At 36.3% G+C, this 24,340-nt stretch overlaps 1 protein-coding gene across 28 annotated transcripts in view; it reads left to right on the plus strand.

The window, feature by feature from the left end:
• The window catches only part of ZBTB20 (zinc finger and BTB domain containing 20), a 770,327-nt gene that overhangs the window by 318,181 nt on the left and 427,806 nt on the right, over nucleotides 1-24,340 (plus strand). For 4 of the 28 annotated variants that reach the window (XM_041731966.1, XM_041731314.1, XM_041728377.1 and 1 more), the window contains exon 1: nucleotides 9,412-21,157. The exons of the other annotated variants lie outside the window; for them this stretch is intronic. The gene's annotated coding sequence lies outside the window, so the exon portion shown is untranslated. Of the gene's footprint in view, nucleotides 1-9,411; nucleotides 21,158-24,340 lie in introns of those variants that run through there. 28 annotated transcript variants of the gene reach the window in all.

A 24,340-nucleotide genomic window follows, 5' to 3' on the forward strand; every position in this document is an offset into this window, starting at 1 on the left:
GCAGTTTTCTTCCTCCCTAAGATTAAAATGAAGGGGAGGGGCACATGTCATCTGCTTTAATAAATCTAAAGTTTTGGTTTCTAAGAAAGACTCACTGTGTGGATGACAATTTTGGGGGGAAAACGTCATAAGGTACAGGTGATAGCTTGAATTTGAAGAAGAATCACAGCAAAAAGATCAACTCAAACCTTTACTTATTAAAATCATAAGAATTGGTGTTGCCTATAATTGTTTCCTCTTACTCCTATGTTGTGTTTGTTCAATTTACCAGTCCAAACAAGATGTTACTTTTCTTAGGCCTGTAGATATAATCTCAGAAAGGAGAGCACATTTTTGTTTGTTTGTTTCATACATTGTCACCATCATCTTCTTGAGGTCACTGTCATTTTAATATATTAAAAGAGGTACCTTAACAGAAAAGAGAAACACCAAGGTAGGAAGAATGCTGCCATGCTTAAAGACATTGAGAAAAACAAATGTATTTGTGCTTGATGTATCCATAATTATATAGGTAAATCAAACGACAAGATTTTGGAGAGCAAGTGGTATGTGTAAGACCCACACATGGCAGACTACTCTGTGGATAAGCAACACCAAATTAGAAGAAATCCAAGGTCAATAAAAACCACTAGCACTTTATATTTACCCAAATATATTTGCCCACATTTACCGAATGTGGTTCTACCATATTTAAAGTATAAATAGCTTACAAGTATGTTTTCTCATAACATCCAGTTCTTTGCCTGACACAGAATTTATCGTATAGTAATTATTAATTTAATTGTTGAATCTACTTCTTGGACAGAGAGCCTATTCTGTCTTAAGCACCATGATATCCAGTGTACTCAGCACAGTTCAAAAATCTGATATGTAGTAGGTCCTCATATTAGGTTGAAAGAATGAATGGAAGTATTTATTAATGGGTGAATTTTCCAAGGGGCATTATTATTATTTTATTTACTGAGTGGTTTGCTGTTACAGAGACATACATCAACTAATATCCAGCTTTTCATATATACGGATACTTTGGGAATGCCTTGGATGTTACTGTCCTTCATTTACAGATATTTTCACATGTATCTGTGCATCATTCAGTTTCCAGTATAAAATCATAATGCTTTATTTTGACAGGTTTAGATTGATCATTAGCATCAAGATTGAGCTCAAATATTACCCCCTATACTAAAATTACCTTGATTCTTGCAGCCATAAGTAGTTACCTCTTTTCTGATCTACCACAACACATTATCTAGAACTGTTTTATTGAATTTATTTTCAGATGTTTGCCATGGTTTGATAGTCCAATTATATTTGTACCCCACATTATGCTTAGTTCCTCTGACTTGTAAAGTGCTACATAGTAGATCTTCAAATATTTGTGAAATTTTTTAAAAAGGAAGTTATGATTAAAAAAAAAAACTTCAAATGTATTTTATGCTTACTGAGAACATTTGTCTCCAGCACAGAGTCTGGGGATCCATATCGGCCAGTCACTTGTACCTCAACACTTCCCTCCGTCGAGGAGGAGTACCTCTGAGAGCCTCAGCTCTCCTGTTGTAGTATTCACTAGTCAATTAACTAGTTAAATCATTCATTCAGTGAATGTTTTACTAAGCAACTATTGAACAAAAGTGAATGGAATCATTTTTGTCCTCAAGTAGATCACCGTTTAATCGGAGAAAAGGAAATGTAAACAGATATTCACACAGAAGGTTAATAGTTTTAAGACATGCATAAGATACTGTGAGGTCATGTTAATGGAGCACCTTCGCTCTCTTTTGAGAGTGTTCTCTCATGCTCCCATGACATCAGAAGATATATGCATCCTGCCAAGCCTCCCCTGCTCCTTCATTTTCTCCTTTGCCTTTAAAGAATCACCTCTCAGTTGCTTCAAGCCAGAACCGAGTCAGCCTTTTAGCTTATTCCTTTCAAAAGGATGATAATCCCTGTCTCAAATACATCTAAGCAAATTAAACTGAGGCTTTTCCTCATACTATTTCATTATTCATACTGAGATGGAATACTGGCATAAGTAAGGCAACACATTGAAACACAGAATACTTAACAAGTCTCATTAATGAAAATACCCTTACCCCCTGAAAATGTTTAAGAGCCTTGTGTGCATTAATAGTAACAGCTGTTTATTGAGTAATTAGTATGTGCCAGTCCCTGTACATTTGTATATGAAGATCTATGATTCCAACCTCACTTAGCTCTTTTAAGTAGTTGCTCTTGTTATCCTGATTTTACTGGTGAGAAAACTGAGGCACAGAGGATTAAACTTCCCCCTTGCTCAAGGTTCAAATAGGTGGCAAAGACAAAATTCAGCCCCAGGAAGTCTAATTCCAGAGTTTGCACATTTAACAACTTTATGTACTCCTCAGTAGCGAGTATCCAAGTTAAAAAATTTATCCTTATGCAACACTAAAAAGTATTCATATTTTCTCTGTTTTTATGCGATAATCTTTATTTTAAAATAGATCTTAACTGTGGTCATCGTTTTTGCCTTCAATTTGCATGTACTGGGGAAGTGAGTGATGATACCAGTATAAATGAATCAACTATGTCAGAAATATAGAATGTTCCTGTTTATTTTGGATGAGTCATGTGATTTCAAGAGGTAAACCTGTCTGAACTGTTTAAATGTTAATAATCTAAGCAATTCTTTTTGAAAAATGAATGCTAACATCTTTGTAATATCTAAGCCAGTCTCTAACAAAGAAAGACCTGGATGCATATTAGAGAACAAATCTCTGCTTAGTGCTCTACTTCATGAAAAAAGCCCTTCTCTCTTCTTTTTTCTCTCTCCTTCATTAACCTTATGCTGTTAAGTCTTTTTCTGCTTCTCTCTTCATGTAACAGCCATTTTGTCTCAATACAAATCTTCAAATAGGCTTTATCAAAACACTCACATATTGTTTCTTCATCTGTAAAATGAGGCATTGGATTAGATAATCTTAAAGTTCCCTATGGGAAGACTGATTTATCTATATATTTGACGGAGATCCCATTTTATTAAGAAAAAAATAATCTATAACCCAGACACATCATGGCAGTCATTGATGTGGAACATTTTTATCCAGAATGTAAAGTCTGATTTTATTCATTATTGATTTTTTTAATTCACTAAACAGTTTCAAAGAAAAACATATTAGCTTTACTTCTTTGTGTATGTATGTAATTTGCTTATGTATAAGGGACTATATAAAGTCTATGTAATTCGAAGATCTAAGTGCTTAATCAAGGGGTGTTTATTGGAAAATTTATAGTAAGTACTGATAACTTGGGACTTTGATTAATTCAGGTCCCAGGAATATGATGACTAAAATATGGAGACCTTGTCCTCTTAAAAGCTATCCATGTACATTTTATGTCTTCCTAAATGTCCTTGACTTTTGACTTGTAAAGCCCCATTCATCTCAACCATTTCCCCACCATAGCAAACTATCACACAAAACTCACCCTCTTGTATTTGTTATGGCACAGTATATTTGCTATGGAGCAGTACAGATTATTGGCTTTTGGTATTATAATAAATGCTAAGTGAGTTAAGATACTTTTGTATTAGGATTTTTAAAAATCCCTACATGTTTGATCTCTTCAGCACTCAGTGTTTTATTACAAAGTTTGCAAAGCCAAATGGGCCAATCCCCACTGGTTCCGGCCAGCCATACTCCTGTGTCTTGAGTTATAATATCAAGTAATTACTCCTTAAGAAACTTACTAGATGTTGTAGACCTAAGGGGAGTGAGTTAAAAAGGAAAACATACTGTCTACTCTTTAGGATCTCATAGAAACAGGTGGGGTGCTGATTAATGAGAATGTTAACAATTGCCTTCTGTGTTGTTGGAGGGTTAATAAGTGAGTAAAGAGTAATGTAATTATATGATACTGTGAAAACCTGCACCATACTCAAAACAAAGGTATGTGTTCTGTTCTTCCAATAATAAGGTATATATAGTGTTAAAGCAAATAAAACAATGAGATGTGGAAGTATGAAGGTGGAATTTATATTGATTGCACTTCATTCCAGATTGCGAAACTCTGAAGTCCTGAGACCTTGAACTGCCTCCAGTCAGGACACAGCTAGTAGTGGTAGGAAATGGAAAACAGCAATGCACTGAGATTCTCATTATTGATGCTTCCCCAAATGTATGTGCATGGGGATAACTACTGGTTCCTTTAGCCTCCTGGTAGTTTGAATGCCTTGGGATATAGTTGTATTAATCATCAGATTATCATTTACTTATTGCAATAGTTGTATTAATCATCAGATTATCATTTACTTATTTTGTTAAAAACTAGGATTCTGTTTTTAAACCTGCGGTCAAATGAATGCTCTGCGGTAACTATATGAAAGTAGCAAGAAATAAATGACAATATTTTACATATTCAATCTTTGGAATGTTATCCTCAAAAGGAGAACTCAATCTCTATGTGCTTTTAAAGGTATTAGGGAATAGAGTCAGCATTTCGACTTAATTTTCTCAATTCTGCTCATTTGCTGATTGATCTAGAATCTTTCTGGGCCCTCCAGAACTTTATGTCTTCATCTGTATCAGCGGTCTACAGATGTTGTGTTGATTATGAAGATTAATGATTTGGTTGTTGAAAAGCCCAATAGCGGAAAGAATCATGAGGATAGAGAAGTCCTCTTGTCTGTTTTAATGATGCAGCTTCTGTAGATTTTTCTGATGATCTAGAAAACATAATAAACCGGGTGATCTGGTCACACCATAATCATTTTGTCATTGTATTTCTCGAGATTTAAGGTATTATTTTAATACATCTATTTAAAAATTCTTGGGTTTAGGTACCAAATTATCTTTGGGTTAATCTTTAAATAAAAATATGCAAATTCATATTAGAAAATTGGAGCATTTACATTCACAATCCACACAATCTGTTAAATGCCCACATGTACTGTTTTTGCCCTGTTTATTTTCACTTATGACTTGCTGTAGATCAAGAGTTCTCTTAAGAACTCTAGCATCCCTATAAAGAATTTTGACTTAAAGTCTTGAGACCCTATTTTCCACTCCTCCTTGAACCCGAGTTTGGTGATTTCGGGATTGTGGCCAACAGCGGGGTCTTGAAGTAACCCTCTGCATTAGTTTCCCCATAGCTGCTTGAACAAATTACTCCAGCATTGGTGACTTAAAACACTGAAAATTTTTTCTCTCAAAATCTGGAGGCCAGAAGTTCCATATTAGTATTGCTGGGCTGAAATCAAGATGTATTTCTTCTGGAGGCTCTGGGGGAAAATAGACATCCTTGCCTTTACCAGCTTCTGGTGACTGACAACATTTCCTGGCTTGTGGCTGCAACAGTTCCCATGCTCACATTGACTTGTCCTCCTATGTCTGTGTGAACTCTTCCTCTTAAATGTTACGTGTGATTGTATTCAGGGCCCATCTAAATAATTTCCCTAGCTCAAAATCCTTAACTTAGTTACATCTATAAAGTCTTTTTATTTTCATGTAAGATAACAGTCACAGGTTTCAGGGATGAGGATGTGGACACCATTGTGGGGAGGGGTCATTATTCAATCCAACACATCATCTTCACCTGTGTACCTACTTTCCATTTCCTGCCTCTCTCCCTTCTCATATCTATGAGCCTTAGCCAGACCAAGAAAATACATGAGATGTCCAAAGACTTTACTTTTCTGGCCACTTCTTTACTTTATACTTCAGATGGAACAATTGGACAAATAATATGACAGATCTGGGTATTACTACTTTATAGGATTGGGTATAACTAGGTCTGTGAACAGTGGTCTGCAGACTTGTATATTTTCTTTGGTGCAGTTCACATAATTTCCATCTTAATTCTAAGAACACTTGCCTAAAGAGACCCAGCCTGCCTTCTTCAGTGTTAACCTTCCTCCATCATTTTGCCTAAGGCAAGGACATCCCAACAGTTCAATGAAATGTCAATTCTCTGTCACACTCCATTCAGGAAAACTGTATGCTGTAGCAGTGGGTCTTGAGTGTTTATTCTTATGCTACATAATGAAGAGGGACATTGCAGAAAGGTGGCTGTGGGGAAAACATCTGGAAGAAATAAATTTCCTAGGATCAAAGGGCTCCGTGTGCAGCCCAGAGGGTCCTCAGGGTGCTCCTCAGAGCAAACAAACAATTCTCCTGATGAGTCACTGCAATTTTTTTTCTGCCAAAACCCCACATGTGTTGCAAGATCTCAAGGAAAAGGGGTGGAGTAAGGAGAGAGAAGGAAAATTAAAGAAGGCAAAGCAAGTGATTTTAAAAAGAATCTAACCATATGAATAAAAGAAATCCTCAACACTGCCATCACTATATTGCTGCAGAGTAAAAGGAAGTATAACAAAATAGTTTTTAAAACACACAAAAAACCAGCAGGGTAAAGAAAGGATGTTGGGGAAGAATACAACACTATGAAACAACATTTTTTTTTTTCTCTAATACATGAAAACTGGCAGAGGAGGGTGAAGCCCAGGACTATGTCCCAAACCCTAGCCAGTGGCATTTTACTGAGAAAAAAAGTTACTTATGAATCAGTACAGCCATGCTTTGTTCTGCATGAGTGTTTTAATAGAGCGAGTGTAATATAAGGATCAGGTGGGCTCGTGGGAATGGAACAAAAGGTTTTGTAAAATTAAAGCAAAATAATTATAGCTCTAGGTGCAAAGCGAGCATACTCCAGCAGTTGATAGCAAGGACCTGCTCAGAATGGAGAAGGGAGGGGGCATGCTGGAAGTTTTTTCTATTTTTTTTATTCACTAACAAAGGCTTTTAATAGGTAACAGTTGTAAAGCGTCTTTGAAAGTAATTAATGCACCCACACAAAAATTTATTAAAATGAAAATTTAAGGAATTGTCTAAAGTGAATTAATTAACAAAAAAAGAACATCATGCCTTTCTTATTTTTTAAAGAAGGAGAGGAGGTTAAGCAAAGCAGATTTTTGTGAGATTGGATTTTAAAACGTTCCTGGTTTATTTAGTACCTGAATAGCCCTAAAAAAAGAGAGTTGGCGGGATTTATTATCCATCACCTTTAGAAATACTAAATTGGGACAGACATAAAATGGGGATTAATTTGCTGTGTGTGAGCCTCAAAGTCCCTCAAAATTATGATATTTCCTTATAAAATGACCAAAGTTTTTAAAAAGTTTTCAGAGGTCTGTGGGAAGCAGAATGTAGTGTTCACAAGAAGAGGGAGAATGCAGTGGCCTTCTCCATACTGCATTGCTGTTAACCACACCAGTACAACTGTGCTTCCTGTTGTGGCCTCGTGGAATACAAAAGGAAAGCTGCACAGTGTGTCGTTAGTAATTTTTAGTATATTTTCTGTCTCTACAGAAAAAAACAATTAACTGCATTTATCCTGTTTCTACAAGAATTTTTAATCACTATATTTGTTTTTCTTCCTATCTTCTTTTGTATTATTTCATACTGTGATATAATTATAAAGTAGGATATGAACAACCTGCTGAGAATTTACCCTTTACCATGAGAATCATTTCTAGTTGATTACAAAAGTATCCATTTTCAGCTTGTTGTTGTTATACCTCAAAGAGTTTGAGGTTATGAACTTGAATTAATCTTCAAAAGTCAAATTCTAAACCTTCCGTGCTAAAAAAGTCATTGGAACTTATTGCCTTTCTTCCAATATCGTTATGTTCTGTTGAGGCCACAATCTGGATGTACAAAAGATGTGAATAAGAAAGAAAATTAATTTTGGAAGGTACTTTGAAAAATACCTCTGGTGATGCCATATAAAAATACATGATTGTAGTTTTGAAAATGATTTCCTTTAAATGTGTATGACAACTTATGTAGCACATCTTAGTATACATTTGATCTGTGAATTTTGGATATGCTCAGATTTTCTTTACTTTCTTTTCATTGTCTCTTAAATGACCACCATCATCATGTTTCTATAAACCCTTGACTATTCTAAGATTTTTTTTATTTTTCAAGACAGTTGATTTAGTTGGTATGAGTAATGTAACATTATTAGGATAGTACTCTTGCCTGTGGGGAAAAGGCATATTTGTGAAGCTTCTTGGTGAGGACACTTGGCACTAAGTAGATACACACTGCTCATGATCTTTGTCCTTCAGTCCTGTGTTATTTCACTTCCTCTTAGGATATGACTATAAAAAGGAAAATCAAGAAAAGAATGTGTTTGTAATATACTAAGAATCTATGGTGTTCATAATAGATTTTACCAAAATGCTATGCTACACGGAAAAGGGACTTTGCAGATATAATTAAGATTATGGACCTTAAAATAAGGAAAATATACTAGGTTATCTAGATGGGTCCAGTTAGACTGGACCCATCTAATTACCTTAAAAGCAGAGGACATTTTCTGGCTAGAATTTGGAAAAAAAAAATATGGTAAAAGGGAACTCAGAGAGATTCCAAGTGTGATAATGATTCAAGGCACTCTTGAATCATACAATTCTAAACTAAAATTTACCATACAATTTTAAACTATGGTATCTACCAGCCATTGAATTGGAATGGTATGTTACTTTTCTATTGCTCGTGTAACAAATGACACAAACTTAGCAGCTTACAATGCCACAAATGTATTATTTCATGGTTCTACAGACCAGTTTGGGTTGACTCAACAGAAGTCTCTGCTCCAGATTTCATGAGATGAAAATTAAGATGTCAGATGGCTGGCTTCTTCATTGAAAGCTCTGGGAAGAATATACTTCTAGGGATCCCTGGGTGGCGCAGCGGTTTGGCGCCTGCCTTTGGCCCAGGGTGTGATCCTGAAGACCCGGGATCGAATCCCACGTCGGGCTCCAGGTGCATGGAGCCTGCTTCTCCCTCTGTCTCTCTCTCTGTGTGTCTATCATAAATAAAAATAAATTAAAAAAAAAGAAGAATATACTTCTAAGCTCATTCAGTTCCTTGTGGTAGTAGGACTATGATCCCCATCTCTTTATGGCTGTCATCAAGAGGATATCCTTAGCTTCTTGCACACAGGTCTCTGCATCTCAGTGCCAGCAAGAATGCCTTGAATCATTATCACACTTGGAATCTCTCTGAGTTCCCCTTTACCGTATTTTTTTTTCCAAATTCTAGCCAGAAAATGTCCTCTGCTTTTAAGATAATTAGACTGGACCCATCTAGATAACCTAGTATATTTTCCTTATTTTAAGGTCCATAATCTTAATTATATCTGCAAAGTCCCTTTTCCGTGTGCATAGCATTTTGCCATGTACTAGAGGTTCTGGGTGTTAGAGAATGGACACTTTTGAGGTACAATTATTTTGCCTACCACAGAGGATTTCTAGAAGAATGGGTCACCTCTTATACATTTCTAGAGTACTCTGAGTATTCTTTTTTTTTTTTTTTTTTTTTGCTCCAGAAGTAGAAGAAAAGACTCAGTGTGAATACTTACAAAATCTGTTAGCACATTTTCTCCTAACAACTTAAAATATTGACCCCTTCTATATCTCATGGAATTTCATAATAGCGTTTTTTTTCTCACCTGATAATTAGAACAACTAGGGCACAGGAATCCAAGCTGACCATTAAGCTAAGCTAGAGGTGTTCTGGCTTGTGGTACAAATTTTATTCATCATTAGCCTTTTATTCTCCACAAAGCATGCTAGAACCATAGTGGTAGCCCAATTGGGAAAAGGAAGTAAGCCAAAATTGAGTGAACCAGGAATGAGATTACTGAAATATGGTAGACATGATTTACACAGGAGGGCTGAGATAAATGCAACTACAACTTGCCAGGAAATAGAAAAATCTCAAGTCTCTCACTGGTATCTAAGAAAGTGTGCTCTGGTAAGTCCAGGCATGACACAAGGCAGACTGAAATTAGTCAGATAGATGGCAGCATTTCAATTCAGGGATTGCCAAGGGCTAAGGATATAGTGGTAGGAATCCAAGTTAAATAAGGACCTCAGTTTACAGCTGAAATTAAAGAGGAAGGTTCTAGCACCCCAAGGAAAGGGGGCCGGAAGTAAACCTTTTGATAAGTTTGAAGGAAGAACTAAAAAAAAAAAAATCAAAAGGAAACAAGGTCAAAGAGAGATAAGGGAGAGTAACTGGGGACGAGGTTCATCTACCTTTCATATTTTTTGGTGCCTGGATAGCTCAGTTAGTTAAGTGACTGACTCTTGATTTCATCTCAGCTCATTATCTCAGGGTCATGAGATCAAGTCCCATGTCCCCTCCATGCTGAATGTGGAGCCTACTTAAGATCCTGTCCTCCCTCTTCCCAGCTCAGGTGCATGTACACTCACACACACATGCACTCTCTCTCAGGGGAAAAAAAAAAAAAAAAAAGGATATACTTCACAGCTTTTCTCCAGGTGAGTTTTGATATCTGGGATGTAAGAGAGATTTGTAAATTATTTGTCAACATGTGCCACTACTGAATGCAAGATTAATAACAAAGTGTGAGTTTAACTTGACAGTATTGTTTTCAAATAGGATGACTAAATACACACTGATTCTCACACACATATGCCTGGACACCCACATATACATGTATCCATTGTGGAGAGTTTGCATAACGTATTCAGTATACATTTAAATATATCTGTGGGCATCCCTAAAATAGCTAATATACTTTCCGTTTCACTCTATTACATCTGCCAAATCCTGGCATGGGAAACAAATGTCATGGATATGAACTCATTTGAGGGTATGTAGCATTTCCCTCATTTTTAAAGTAAGACAACATACATGCCTAAGTGAGTTATATGTAATGAGTGTATTTTGAGGGAAGTATAGGATAGGAGAAAAATTTAAATACTGAGGTTCTAGTCTTGGCTTTGCCACATGTTACATATGTGATACTAAACATGTAATTTAATCATTTTTAGCCTCAGTTTTATCACTTATAAAATCAAGATATCTCTCCTGTTTACTTTCCAGTGTTGATACCCAAATCAGAGAAGCTAAAGATACCTTAAGGCATTTAAAGATTATGAAGTACTATGAAAATGATTATGTTTTGAACAAATATAAACAATTCTCACTATTGCAGTTATGGCATGGTCCTTGTCTTCAAATATATACAGTCTAATTAATATGTGGAAATTAGTTTATTATTCCTTTTCCACTTTCACTGCTAAGTCTTCATGTCATTTCTTGTGTGTCTGGTGAGTTGCTATTCACAATATTAAATAGCACTGGCTTTCAATGCTATTGTATATGTGAGACTAATGTTTAAAATCAGAACAGTATTACATGTCAGTGCATTACCAAAAGCAATTAACAAAGAGGAATGTAAAAGTAATGATTAAAAACATGCAGAATCACTATAATATTATATATCTTATGCTTTTCTTTATTTTTGTTAAATAGTTCATTAGTCAGGTCATAATTTTCTGTGTTCTAAGTTCCAAAAATAATGAAAAGAATCAAAAGCTTATGAGTTGATTTGGGAACAAGGGACACCTTTTTTACATAGGTGTTAGTTGGTTGGTTATATTTCCCATATCTCCATGTCCCTATCCTCATTTATTTCAGCTGGGTCCTGATTCTAGAGCCAATGGTTCTTTACAGTGAATTAATTGATGGTTGGAGGACAGGGATCAGTTCAGAGTTTATACGAATCCTTTGAAAATATATGCAAAAATACTTTATATGTATGTATATGAATATGTGTGTACTTTATATGCATTTGTAAATGTGCCCTTTCTTTCTCCCTAGGAGAGGTTCATAGCTTTTTTATTCTCAAAGGGGCACATGAACTTAAAAACACTTGGACCCACGCATTACAAATTTTATACCTAAGTGAATATTACTTGAAAGGAGAAATTTTCTTCCCCCATCATCTTTTCAGCTAGCACAGTTGTGTTCCAAACATTCAGACTGAGTAGGTAGTGAGGGAGGAATATTAGAGGGCCAGCCACTAAGAAAGGGATGAAAGAGTATCTCTATTAGTGATTTTTCCCTCTCTTTCCTTCTTTCCCATTTTCTCACCATCTTACTTTCTTGATTTTATGCTCACTCAATTATTTCCCTTTCTTCCTTCCCCCCTTCCCTCCCCCTTTCTTCTTTCCTTTTTTCCTTCCTTCCTTCCTCCTTCCCTTCATCCCTACCCCCCCTCCCCCGGGGTCACTTCCTTCCCCTTTCTCTTTTCAATTCCTTCTCTTCAAAGGAGAAAACTTAAGTAGGCATTATTTTGAGTGAGGGCCAAAATCATTTTTTAATGCTGTAACATTATGTCTTTCCTCATCCCCTTCTCATTTCTTCTCCCATTGATGTGACTTTATACATTTTGCTGCCATCTCAGTTTGGAGAGCATTCTTTCCTATCCACCAGAAGTAGTCATACTCTGCAGAAGGCATTTCTATAGCAGAAGCCATTTACAAATCAGTATAAAGAAAAGGCAATACCTACATAAAAAATATCCCTCACCTTCCTTTTCAACATTTTTGCTCCCTATTTGAACATCATTATCTAAGCTAAAATTTCCCCCATGAAAAAAATAAAACAAATAGTTAAGGAGGCCACGCGGGCCGGGCCGGGCGCATCCACCTGCCGGCCGGGACGGGGCACAGGCGGGGGGACAGTCCACAGGGCACGCCCTTATGGAGATGGTTACGAGGATCGACATTTCAACAGTATAAACAGATATCCAACCGAAGAGCCTGCGGAAGGGACCATGGTGAAGTCAGCACGTTATAGGAAAGGTGTGTTGTAGGAGTCAAATGAAGTGTCTGGAGAAGGAGTTTGCTCAACTACATTGTTGAGGGCATCAAGAGGGACGGTCTTTGAAGTCCTGTCCATTCAGCTGATGGACGGAAACAAGAAAGGATCATACAGGAAGTTTGTATGGGTCAGGCCTGGAAGAGATCGCATCACTTCCACTTATTCCATTGGCCAGATCTTGGTCCCATGTCTACACAGCAGCCCTGGCTGAGGTCCTCGCTGATACCAGCATCAAGCACCTGATGTGCAGGTGAAGACGGCCCCAGATGACGTTAGCCCTCAGTTTCAGATGTTCTGAGTTAAGGCCCCAGACATTGCAGAGAGAAGCCACTCCCACCACCTATGCCCTTAAGGAAACCCTAAGATTGAATAAACTCTAATCGCTTAATAAATTCCTTTTTCTATATTATTCAAAAAAAAAAAAACTGATTTGTGAATTGTTTAACATAGAAAATAGATTAAATTAAACTGTAATTCTTCTATTTAATGATATAATTGAGTTATTTTTGAGATGTGGACAGGGCCAGCTCCAACTTCTAGGAAGAATAGAAAACAATTACAGTTTTGACCATCCTGAGTAACAACTTCCTATCACTATAAAGAGTGACTAGCTCTCTTCACTTTTTCATTTCATCCAAAAACATCTCTGTATGATCATTAATTTTTTTTAGAGAGAGGATGAGTTTGGGAAAGAAAGAAAGAAAGAAAAAGATGATTGTTATTATGGATTTCTGTTGGCAGTTGAAAATGTTGCTGTGCAGAGTTTTCCCTGCACTCTGGTCTTGTAGGATTTGAATTTTCCAGTTGGATTGACTTGGCTGTCAAAAAGTCAAGTTGATTTTTCTTTCCCCAGATTAAGTTGATAATTGGCTGAATAAAATGTTAGGAACAATTAGGAGAGGTAGGATTCTAAATCCACTTAACACAACAAACAAACTTTATGGGACTAGTTTGTCCTTGTTCATTTTTATTTTTATTTTTTGTAACTTCTCCAGGGAACACATTGTATAAAGTTATACCTTCCTGTTCCATGAAGTATTTCTTCCTTGACCTACCTGCCATAGCTGCTTAGTTTATACTTAAAGAGAAAAAAAGTTTCCATTCTACAATTGAATCCTTTTGAAGAAAAATCAAGGTACATTCTTTCTTTTTCACACAAAAGCATTTAGAGCACTAGTTTTAAAGAAAGCTTAATTCTTGGGCTAGATGTTTTTGCCTCTCTTCCTGTTCAGAATACAGGAGGACTACTATCTCTTGTCTTTGTTACCACCTGCAGGACTTTTTATCATTTTCATACCCATTTCAGATTGTTTTATTCTCAATATCAGCTAACTTTCTTTCATGTTCCCTTCCCTATTGTTTCTACTCTTCCTTCTTACTCTTCCTTTGCCTCAGTTTCCTTATTTTTCCCCAGTCTTCCTCATACTTAGAATTCTCTGTAGCTTCTCATCTGCATGAATGTCTCTTACTTTTGATCTAAACTCAAATTCCATTTCTTAATAGATCCTCTCTATGTAGGCAGCCTCTTCTTTACCAATAACTTCTCTTGGTATCCATTACACCCTCATTAGGTTATGTATTTTAAACAAATAAATAAAAGTAAGTTAGTATTTATCTACCCCGCTAAAAGAAATGCTCATTAGAGATTGAGGGCTCTTTCTTTGGTGTCTTCTATAGAGTGCATATCGTTCTGTCCTTTTAGTGAGGAGACACAATTCAACACATAAGAAGTACAAACATAATTTTTTGTGTACAGCTCTACCACACTGATTTCTGAGAGATTCAAATATAGACATGTTTGCAAGGTGTACATAGCTCTCACTCTTGGATACTTCATCCCTCCCCTACCCTCTGTGTCTCCTCTTCATTCAGAGATACAGGGTGATTATTGCCTATAGTTATCATTATGCTTTTTTCCCATTTAACATGAATGGAGAGTCCCAATAACTGCTACTGTGTATTAAGAAAGAATAAATTGGTTCCAAGGTGAAGTCTCACAGACGAGTAAAGATGAATTTGGGCAATAATGTATATGTTATAACACTATTTTAAATTTTTCAAGGATTTTCTTTTCTCTTTTGTGGGTTCTTGACCATGTTAAATTGAGATAGGCCTATAAGTGAATATGAGCATGCCAGATAATTGAGATATTAATGTATTGTTTTCTCATGACAGTTATGAAAACTAAAGAAACATATCTGATTTAAAAAGCAATACATCTGATAAAACTATGAGAAATTGAATTATCTTGACTACTAGTTGCCCAAGATTTTACCCATTAATGTAGGAAAATCAAGGTTCTATTCTTAGAATCCTATAACGTGTGAAATCTGAGTAGAAAGGAGTTATGCTTTGTGTGACTGACATAGTGTCATACTAAGAACATCCAATAAACATAATACTACCGTAGAAATATATTGAAGTCAAATGCTGTGAGTGGAAACATGCACATTCAGTTTTTAGCAGGTAGTCCTCCTAAGCAGGATGAAGGGCCTGCGCCCCCAGGTGCAGACCTACCAGGAATGGCCCATGTGGTTCTCAGGGCACCATACTGATGAGCCACCCACTGTGGCAGACTCCAGTTTTGGCAGGCATAGTCAAATCGGTGCTTTGATCCTTGGAGTGGCTCCTGCTACAGTGAGTGCCTCTATTTGGTTTGCCCCTCCCCTTGGTCATTACTGCACCCACCTGGCACTATAGGACAAAAAAAATGAGAGGTGGGAGGGGTGGTGAGGGGACACTTCAGAAACACAGCTCTGCCAAGTATGAAAAGCTGCTTAAACAGTTCTGGTTCTACGAGCACATGTATAACATTTCTGCCAACCCATTAGTGAATACACTTTATTTTCTATATCATTCAACAGTCTGCTGAAAATCACTTTCCTTGATACTGTTTTCTCATTCCTGGGGTCTAGGATCTACCATAAAATGTAGCCACACAAATAAAAGGATTTCTCCCATTCTTAAATAGTCTTGTTTCTTACATATCTGAATATGCTTGGAAACATTTACTTCATTTTATGCCTCAATATTTTAAAATCAATTTCTCTGCTATATTTGAAAATCAGTTTTAGTGGCTTGATGATATTGGTCATATTTTCACATTGTATGAAATTTTTGTTGAAAGTTTTAAAAGATTAGGCAATAGTTTTTCCATTGCAATATGTTGTTTGATGGAAAATGTAAACATCATTCTACCCATTTGATTGCTGAAAAAGTAGAGGCACTGACGTGATAAATATGTTACTTAAGATTATACAGGCTGTTGGCATCTGCCAATTTGATACTGGTAGAGTCATTCAGATATTTTGCAATTTAGGGCTTTAGCTTATGCTCTATGAGATGATTAAAGTATTGAATCTACATTATCTTCATTTAGGAAATGTAGATAAGACAAAAAATTGAGGAGCACCTGGATGGCTCAGTGAGTTAAGCGACTGACTCTTGATTTCCACTCAGGTCATGATCTCAGGGTTGTGAGATCAAGCCCCACATTGGGCTCTGCACTGGGATGGAAAGTCTGTTTAAGGATTCCCACCCCCCACTCCAGCCCTCTCCCCACTCTCTCAAATAAATAAATAAATAAATCTTTTTTCAAAAAAGAAGACAGAAAATTGAGGCATAGGAGGATATTAAATGACTTGTAGCAAATCACATAGCAAGGTCACAGGAAAGCTGATAAGATCTTGGACTCCTTCACTCTGTACTAGCCAGGACTAGTTTTCTGACAAGAAACATTTTTCTCCTTCAGGGATTCCCAATTTTCACATTTGTAAAGGTTGGAGATTTTCACCGAGAAAGCAATGTCTCAAGGGACTAGGAACTTTTAAGGTTTTTAACCTCAACCTAGTACAGCCAAATATACTGATCAACATTTAACAATTTCAGAATGTTAGAATTCTAAAATTCTCATTTAGACAGAAATCTAAAATCTTCTGCAGCTGAAAGTAAGTCATCTTTCCCCTCCTTCATTATCTGCTTGTCACTAAGTAAAACATTTAGTTATTAGGCGTTTACATACGTATGCAACAATTCATGTTTGTTAGCTATAAAATATATGGGATTTATTTGGGAAAAGGTTATAAAAAATAGCATCTACTTTGAGATGTTTCTGTAATGACTTCCACTTGTCATCATTTTCAACCAGAAAATTAAATTTCCCTATATGGGTCTTGGAGACTCAAGCAGTAAGGAAGCAGAGACCCAACCAGACCAAAATTTTACTAAGTCATTGTTACCAATCTAAGGAAAGAGCACATAAGGTAGTCTTCCCTACTTTAACTTTCTACTAATTAGGATTTCCAGTAGAGAAATGAACAGATTCTAGAAAGCTCTGATTGCCCAGGTTAGTGTGGCAGTCTCTATGCTCACTAACTCATCTACTACTTTTCCCATACAAACCGGATCTCAGCCTGAGGCCATAGAATAAACACCAATAATGCAAAGTCTAAGCAGTCCCTTATCCCAAAGAAATCTCCAAAGGAGAAACTTCACATACACATTCAAGTAAGTGAGAAGAGCCCTTGTGAAGCCCCTCCGATGACTCCTACATGAAGAAATCTACATTTCACCTAGAACCAGCGTTACCACCATCAGTAAATATGTGTTCCAATAATATTTACTCCAATAGGGCAGGAAATGGAGATGGCTGGACTTAATCGAGGTCCAAGAAAGAAGGAAGTATGTGGAGAGGACGTCAGAGTGCCTGAGGGTTGAAGAATACTGGTAGTTAGTTAAGTTAGCAGCATCGGGTTATCTGAGGAAAGTGTATGATTGTGCTGAGTGCTGGCTTCCCCATGATTGCCAAATAGGCTTTTCCATCTCCATGAAATAAATGTAATATTGTATTAATCACTTGGAAAAGTAAGTTTTTCTATTATTAACTGGTAAATTCCCATGTCATCTATTTTTCTGTCAGCTATTTTCTTAAACACGACCATTCAGCTATATTATAAACATTCCCAAAGGAAATTCTGCAAGATTAGCAACTCCAATCTGCATTAGCTAAGACTTATTTACATTTATTGTCTAAGACAGCCTTAGATAATATATGTGTTATTTGGTCCAGAAATAGTAAATCTTAGTTGTATCTGATAGACATTAACTCTGGATACTTGGAATGCCATATATTGTGCACTTACTCAGAGCTAGTTTCTATGCTATGCACCTTATGTACATTATCCCCTCCAATTTTCCTAACACGCCATTTTAGAGATGAGAAAATTGAGCCTCAGAGAACCCTAAGGAGTTTGGGAGTAAGTGGCCAACCTAGGATTCAAACACAAGCCTCTCTGACTCAAAGACCTCTTCCCCTCTTTTAAAACCACTCAATCAGCTTCTAAAAATGGGGAAGATTCTGAATTACCTTCTACAAGTCTATGGAGTTTTAATAAAGGGAGATTGGGGCTGGCATAGCATATGGTTTTATGGTGCTAGCTTTTAATCACAATAAAACATGCCTGATTCAAGCCTATTGTCAATCTCTCAGTGTAACCTACAAGCCTATTGATACCATCAACACAATTTTCTAGTCTTATTTAGTGAGACATGCCTCACAACAGATACAGTTTAGCTTAATTCTCAACCTCAAAACCACCTGAATTTTGCTAGATTGAAAATAATAACATAAGCTACATGTGACTATGTAACTGTAAGGTAGTGGAACTACCTTACATGGGTATTATTGGCACTGGCCTGGTTATTTAGAATGAATCCATGTAGTGCATATTCAGATTCACTACCGATGAGTTTCATTATCTGTTAAATGGAGATGATACTAGTACCTATTTCATAATATCAGTGTGAAGATTAGATGAGATGATAATATAAAGTCCTTAGATCAGTTCCTAACAAATAATAAGCACTCAGTGAGTAATAACTATTACTGTATATGAGCATTACAGAAATCAAAACCAACCAATTGCTAGTTAAGTACTTGGTACATAGCAAGAGCTCAATAAATATATATTGAATGGATTAACACATTGAATCAGTCCTTCAAACTGGGCTGTGTGTTACTTATCTATGGTAAATGCATTATTATGCCTCCCACTGTTGAATTTAATAGTAAAATGTTCAGGGACACCTGGGTGGCTCAGCATTTGAGCGTCTTGCCTTCAGCTTAGGTCGTGATCCGAAGTCCCGGGATCGAGTCCCACATCTGGCTCCCTGCACGGAGCCTGTTTTTCCCTCTGCCTGTGTCTCTGCCTCTCTCTCTGTGTGTCTCATGAATAAATAAATAAGATCTTTAAAAAGAAAATGCTCAATGTCATTAAGAATCATACACAATTTGCAGAAGCATTTATTGATTCTGAAAGAGTCTTTTTGGGGGCCTGGAGGTGTCATTTCTTTTCCTTGAGACTTCCACCCTTAGTACTGTATGGCATGCCTTTTGTGATTGGAGTTATATATGTGACTACTACACAATATAGATTTTCCCCTTCCTTTAGCGGTCATGTAGATATGATTTATCTTGTGGTACCATGAAAACAGAAGCTGTACAAGTATGTATAGTAAAAGAAGACTAATGACCTGGGAGAAACAAAAAGGCAATGTGTGTCACGAATGCTTCTTACTTGTCTGACCCAACTGAAAGTAACACACTGAAAGTAAGAAAGACATATCTTGTCACTATTTGTTCCAGTTCTGGAGATGCTGCATACTTTTCTGATGACGTCAAGGTATTATAGTTTGGGGGAGCTTTTTTTCCTTAGGAAATTTATTTTGAAATCCTGAAATGTTTGCTGTTAGGGATGTGAAATTATCATGCTTTAAATACCACAGTATCTAACTGGTCATCTAATTCCAGTAAAAGTTTTAGCAAGGGTTCAAAGGTTTGCCTTTTCCTAGAACATTTTTCCTACCAATGATATTCCCACTCCACCTTGAGAAATAGTCTGCGTATTACTTCTAGGAGTACTGCCTCCTACTTGTATGCATATTTGTGTCATTGCTCTTGATATATTGCATTCTTGTGTTTTCTGTTTAGATATATATTTTCTCTTTCAGAACCTAGTGACTAAATTGTGAGCTTCTTGAAGACAGGGGCTGTGTGTTTGTTTTTAATCTCTGGATACCCAGTATTACTCAGTGGTTCCTAGAATAAATTAGGTAATCAAGAAATATGTATCCAATAAATTAATGAACTTGCAATCATACACATACACACATACACACATTAGATCAGGGTCATGCATAAAATTTTCTATGTCTTTGCATGTTTCTCAACCGCTTATGAATGTTTTAACTTGCTTATGAACAGATCAATGTTTCTGAGTGCTCTAGTCACGTTGAAGGAAATTTTCTAATCTTTGAAAAACTGTTTTTACCTCTTCATATTCTTTGTTTTTACTCTGAGCAGTTCTTTTGCATGTGGACTCAAGTGTGCTGTCAAGTTCTCATTACTTGGTTGAACTACACAGACATGGTTACGAATCTTTGTTTTTATTTGCATGCTATATGTTTGGTGGCTTTGTTCAAGCACATTATCTGTATGTTTAAAAAAAACGCATGGATTGTGTGCTTCATTGGAAAAGTCTTACTTCTATAAAAAATTATTCTCAGCATTAAATACCATGGTTGGCATATAGTTGGGATTCGATAAATGTTTGTGGAATGCATGAACAAATCAGCCATTACTATTAACTGTTTTGAGGATGAGGTATGAGATTTCTTTTAAAAAGACTAAATGAAATGCCCAGCAGAACAAGAGTGAATAAGAGCGAATCTGACACTCATAATTCTTACCTCTGTGTTTCTAGACTGTCACGCAGGCTCACTGAGAAGTGCCTTGTATGTCTGATTTCTCAACTTCACCCTGCAGTAAACTTTTGCAATCTGGAGGCTAGAGACCTCTTTTGTAAATGTTGTCTGCCCGAAGTGCGTTGGCACGGAGGAGGCCTTAGCAGATAAAGTGGAAGAACATATGGCTCCCATCTGAATACAAATTGGTGGACATAACGTGGTAATTCAGCTGAGATGTCCTCTATATTGTAAACTGAAAGAGTATGATTAGAGGTGTTTATAAACGGCGACTGATTTCCCCCACACACACCCCTCTCCACCCCCTTCTACTGTAGTTTTATCGGCCTGAATCATAGCCATCCAGCGTCCCAGTCTCACTGTGTTATTTGTTAAAATGGCCAGCGTGAGGAATTATTAATTAAAGCTAACAAATCACCCTGACGAGCTGTGCCCTGGCATGGCTAAGGGTTGATTGGCGAAAGTGTTCTCCTTTGGAGAAAAGACTTTTTGTGCTCGTGACGCAGTCAGGGACGGATTATTGAATATGCAAGTTAGAAGAAAAATCACAGGACAAGCAAATTGAGTATTTACTGGCAAATAATTGCTCTCTTAAGCTGTGGCTCTCTTCCTAAATTCTTAACATTCCCGAGGGTTAGAAAGAAACACAGAAAAATGCATCGGTACAGAGTACATTTCAAAAAAAATACATAGACTGATGTTTCAGACTTGTGCAGGTAAGTGTGATTGTGTGTGCATGGAAAGTGAAAGAACAAGGGGATGCAAGGGAAAGATGGGGGTAGTTTTTAATCTGGTGGGTTTTTACAAATCAATTTGTTGTTTATTGGAATACTGCTCGGCGTATTTCTAAGTTGACTGAGAATTTAGTTTCAGTGCTGCATTTACTGTGAAAGTTAGAGAAAGGAGAGAGAGGATTTTCTCAGAGTTACTTTATGTCTTTATCAGCAGAAAGATATGTTAATGTTTTGCCCCAATAATAGTTACAAACTTTGCTCGGTTATTTGTGGATATATGTATAAAATTATTCCCTGAGTTAGAATTCTTTAGTTATTCTCAACATTTAAACATGACCTGTTTAACAGTGTCCCAAACACATTTGGGTACAACTGTTGCATTTATTTTCCCGAGTAAACTCGGTTTTCCATTTGTACCAGGCTAGTCCTTGTTCAGAATTTCGAAAGGGACATTACAGTTCTGGAATAGTTACTTAAACTTCGGGCTTCTGTAATAACTAAAGTGTCCTTATTATCAATTGTGTGGTCTTTTTATCTGAAATGTTGATCAGAGTACTGAGTTTTGTGGACATTGTGAAGAAAGTGAGACTAGTTTATAAAGGTTATTTCAAAACCAAACTTAAACACATCAAAATGTAAGGGTGGAAATAAAGGCTCATTCTATCTATAAAATATAGACAGTAAGAAACAAAGATACTCTCCTAAGTATAGCTAGCTTATGTGAACAGCATTATCAAAACATGCATATCCACTGAGGATGAATTTCATATTCTATGAAAACCTAGAAAATTTGCTTTCATTGACAACAAGCTGTTTTTGAAATGAGAATAATTGGCTGGCGAAATAGCATTTTAGGGTTATAATAACTATGAATAACATGGATTTAAAACAAAGGCATAAACATAATTTAAACTAAATTAACTAATTAATAATTGCAAAGTGCTTTAACAATAAAACATCTACATGATAGTAATAATAGTCAGAATAATAATAAAAATGAAAAGTCTGGCAGTCACCCAGAAATTAGATCAGATGACTTTCATAAAGTTTTAGAGAATCAGAAATTTAAAATATAAACATATAAAACATATTTTACCATCTTATCTATTCCTTGAACCATGCAATACCGTGCTGGTCAGGATTTTTCCCTACTATATCCTATTTTATTAAAAAGTATAGTTTGTCTTAGTATGTAGAATAGAGCTCATAAAAAAGTTTAGAAAATGTATTTTTTAAGGTTTAATTCCCGCTGGATAACATTCTGTCCTCAGATTTCCTCCTTAAAGTTTCTTGTGACTATTTGAGGGCACAATTTGGTCCATTATTTTGAAATAGCAAAGGGGGCATTTAAAGCATATGTTCAGAGACTAAACCATCTGCTGGCTTTATTATGAATACCACAGAATATGAGGACTTGGAAAGGCTCAAAAATTGAACCAGAGTTCTATGCAAGATTAAAAAAAAAACTACAGCACTTTGATTTTAAAAAGTGTTTTGCAACCACTTACTTTTGCTAAGTATTTCATTAGTTTTCTATGGGAGAATACTGTTATCACACCCTTTTGATATACAAGGAATGCATGGTAAGTGTAGTTGAGTGACATGAACCTATGGAAAGGTAACGGTAATATTTTCTCTCTGATTTAGCCCACTAAATTTAATCGCCTTCTGGAATCTGAGGTTGACTTGTCAATAGTGAAACTCTCAGTGAGTTGGAGAAACATAAAATGGTGACTGCTGGAACAAAAATGAAGTCCAGCTGCTGGCTTCTGGACTATATATAAATGAGTTGCAAGAGACATGCAGAGGTCAGACTAAAGAGCACTTCTGTAATCCAGTTGTGATGTAATGGAAGTATGAATCAACTATTGGTTGCCCATGCTGGAGGGGGGTCCCCTCCCCCCGAAACAAGCATAACTTGATGTTATTCCAGGATACTACTATATTCCTTTGGTGACTGGAAGGATAAGAGATCTAGAAATTAATATAAGAACAAAAATCATATTTAAATCCCAAACGCAATTGAAAGCCATCAGAGAAAGACAAATCAAGATGAGTAGCATCATTAAGATGTCTAGTGCCCAGTTAGAGTTCTCTTAACTTTACCTAGATTTTACTAAAATCAATCTGAGACTAGCTGGATCATTATTAGAGAAAATGCAGAAAATAGACTAAACCAGCTTAAGGAAGGGCTTTCAGGGTTGAAATGACTTATCCCTCTTTGTTGCTTTAATGAAAATTATTTAATTAAAAAATAATAATGGACACAAAGGACTGTGGTGTTTGAAGAGTGTAAGTAAATGTGTGTCTGTCTGTGTGCATGTTTGAAATATGTATGTGAATAATACACGAAACCACACATATTATTACATGTATACATATATAATTTTTAAAAGAAAACATTTTCAGAATTGTGCACTTTGTTAGGCTGATTGAGCCTAGGACTGTTTCTTGTACAGTCAGTCTAAAGACTGAACACACATATATTAACATAGCTAGAGTTGGCTTTCGCTACTTGAAGGATGTCAGATTTAATGATTTGGTGCTGAGAATACCTATGTTGAATTTGTATGGATTTTCTCAGAGAGGTATTTTAATTTTATGCCTCCCTAAGTTGCAATCCTGCAAGTAATCAGGTGAATATATTAGCCCAAAGACTACAAAATGTCTCCATTATTTCAGGAGGTTAGTTTTTATTTTATATTTTGGGCGGGTTTGATATAGATACCTAAAACACGCACATGCGCATGCCCACACACGCACACCCACACTTTTTGATTTGTTTTCTTTATTTCTTTCTGCCACCTTTTTCCAATGAGGGAATTAAAATGGCTGATGAAGGAATTGAAACAGATAATACAGTGAAATACATGAATTAGAAGTAGGTAAGAAAAATAAAATAACTCAAAACCATAAACAAGGGCAAAGACATAAAAGTGGAGTCAAGAATAAAGTCAGCATACAGATGACATTCAGTGAAGTGCTGTACATTTGCCTTTAAACTTCTTTGCAGCCAAGACAAAGAGAAAACCATGACAAGTCATGCAATTTACATTTGTAAGAATCATAGAATAATTTCCGTCATTCATTACTAAAGCTCTTAAAAATATGACAAACTGAGTTTTTAGAGAACTTAGTGGTAAGATGACTCCCATTGAAAATAAG

This window comes from Vulpes lagopus, chromosome 1, assembly GCF_018345385.1.
Source record: "Vulpes lagopus strain Blue_001 chromosome 1, ASM1834538v1, whole genome shotgun sequence".
Lineage (NCBI taxonomy): Eukaryota > Metazoa > Chordata > Mammalia > Carnivora > Canidae > Vulpes > Vulpes lagopus.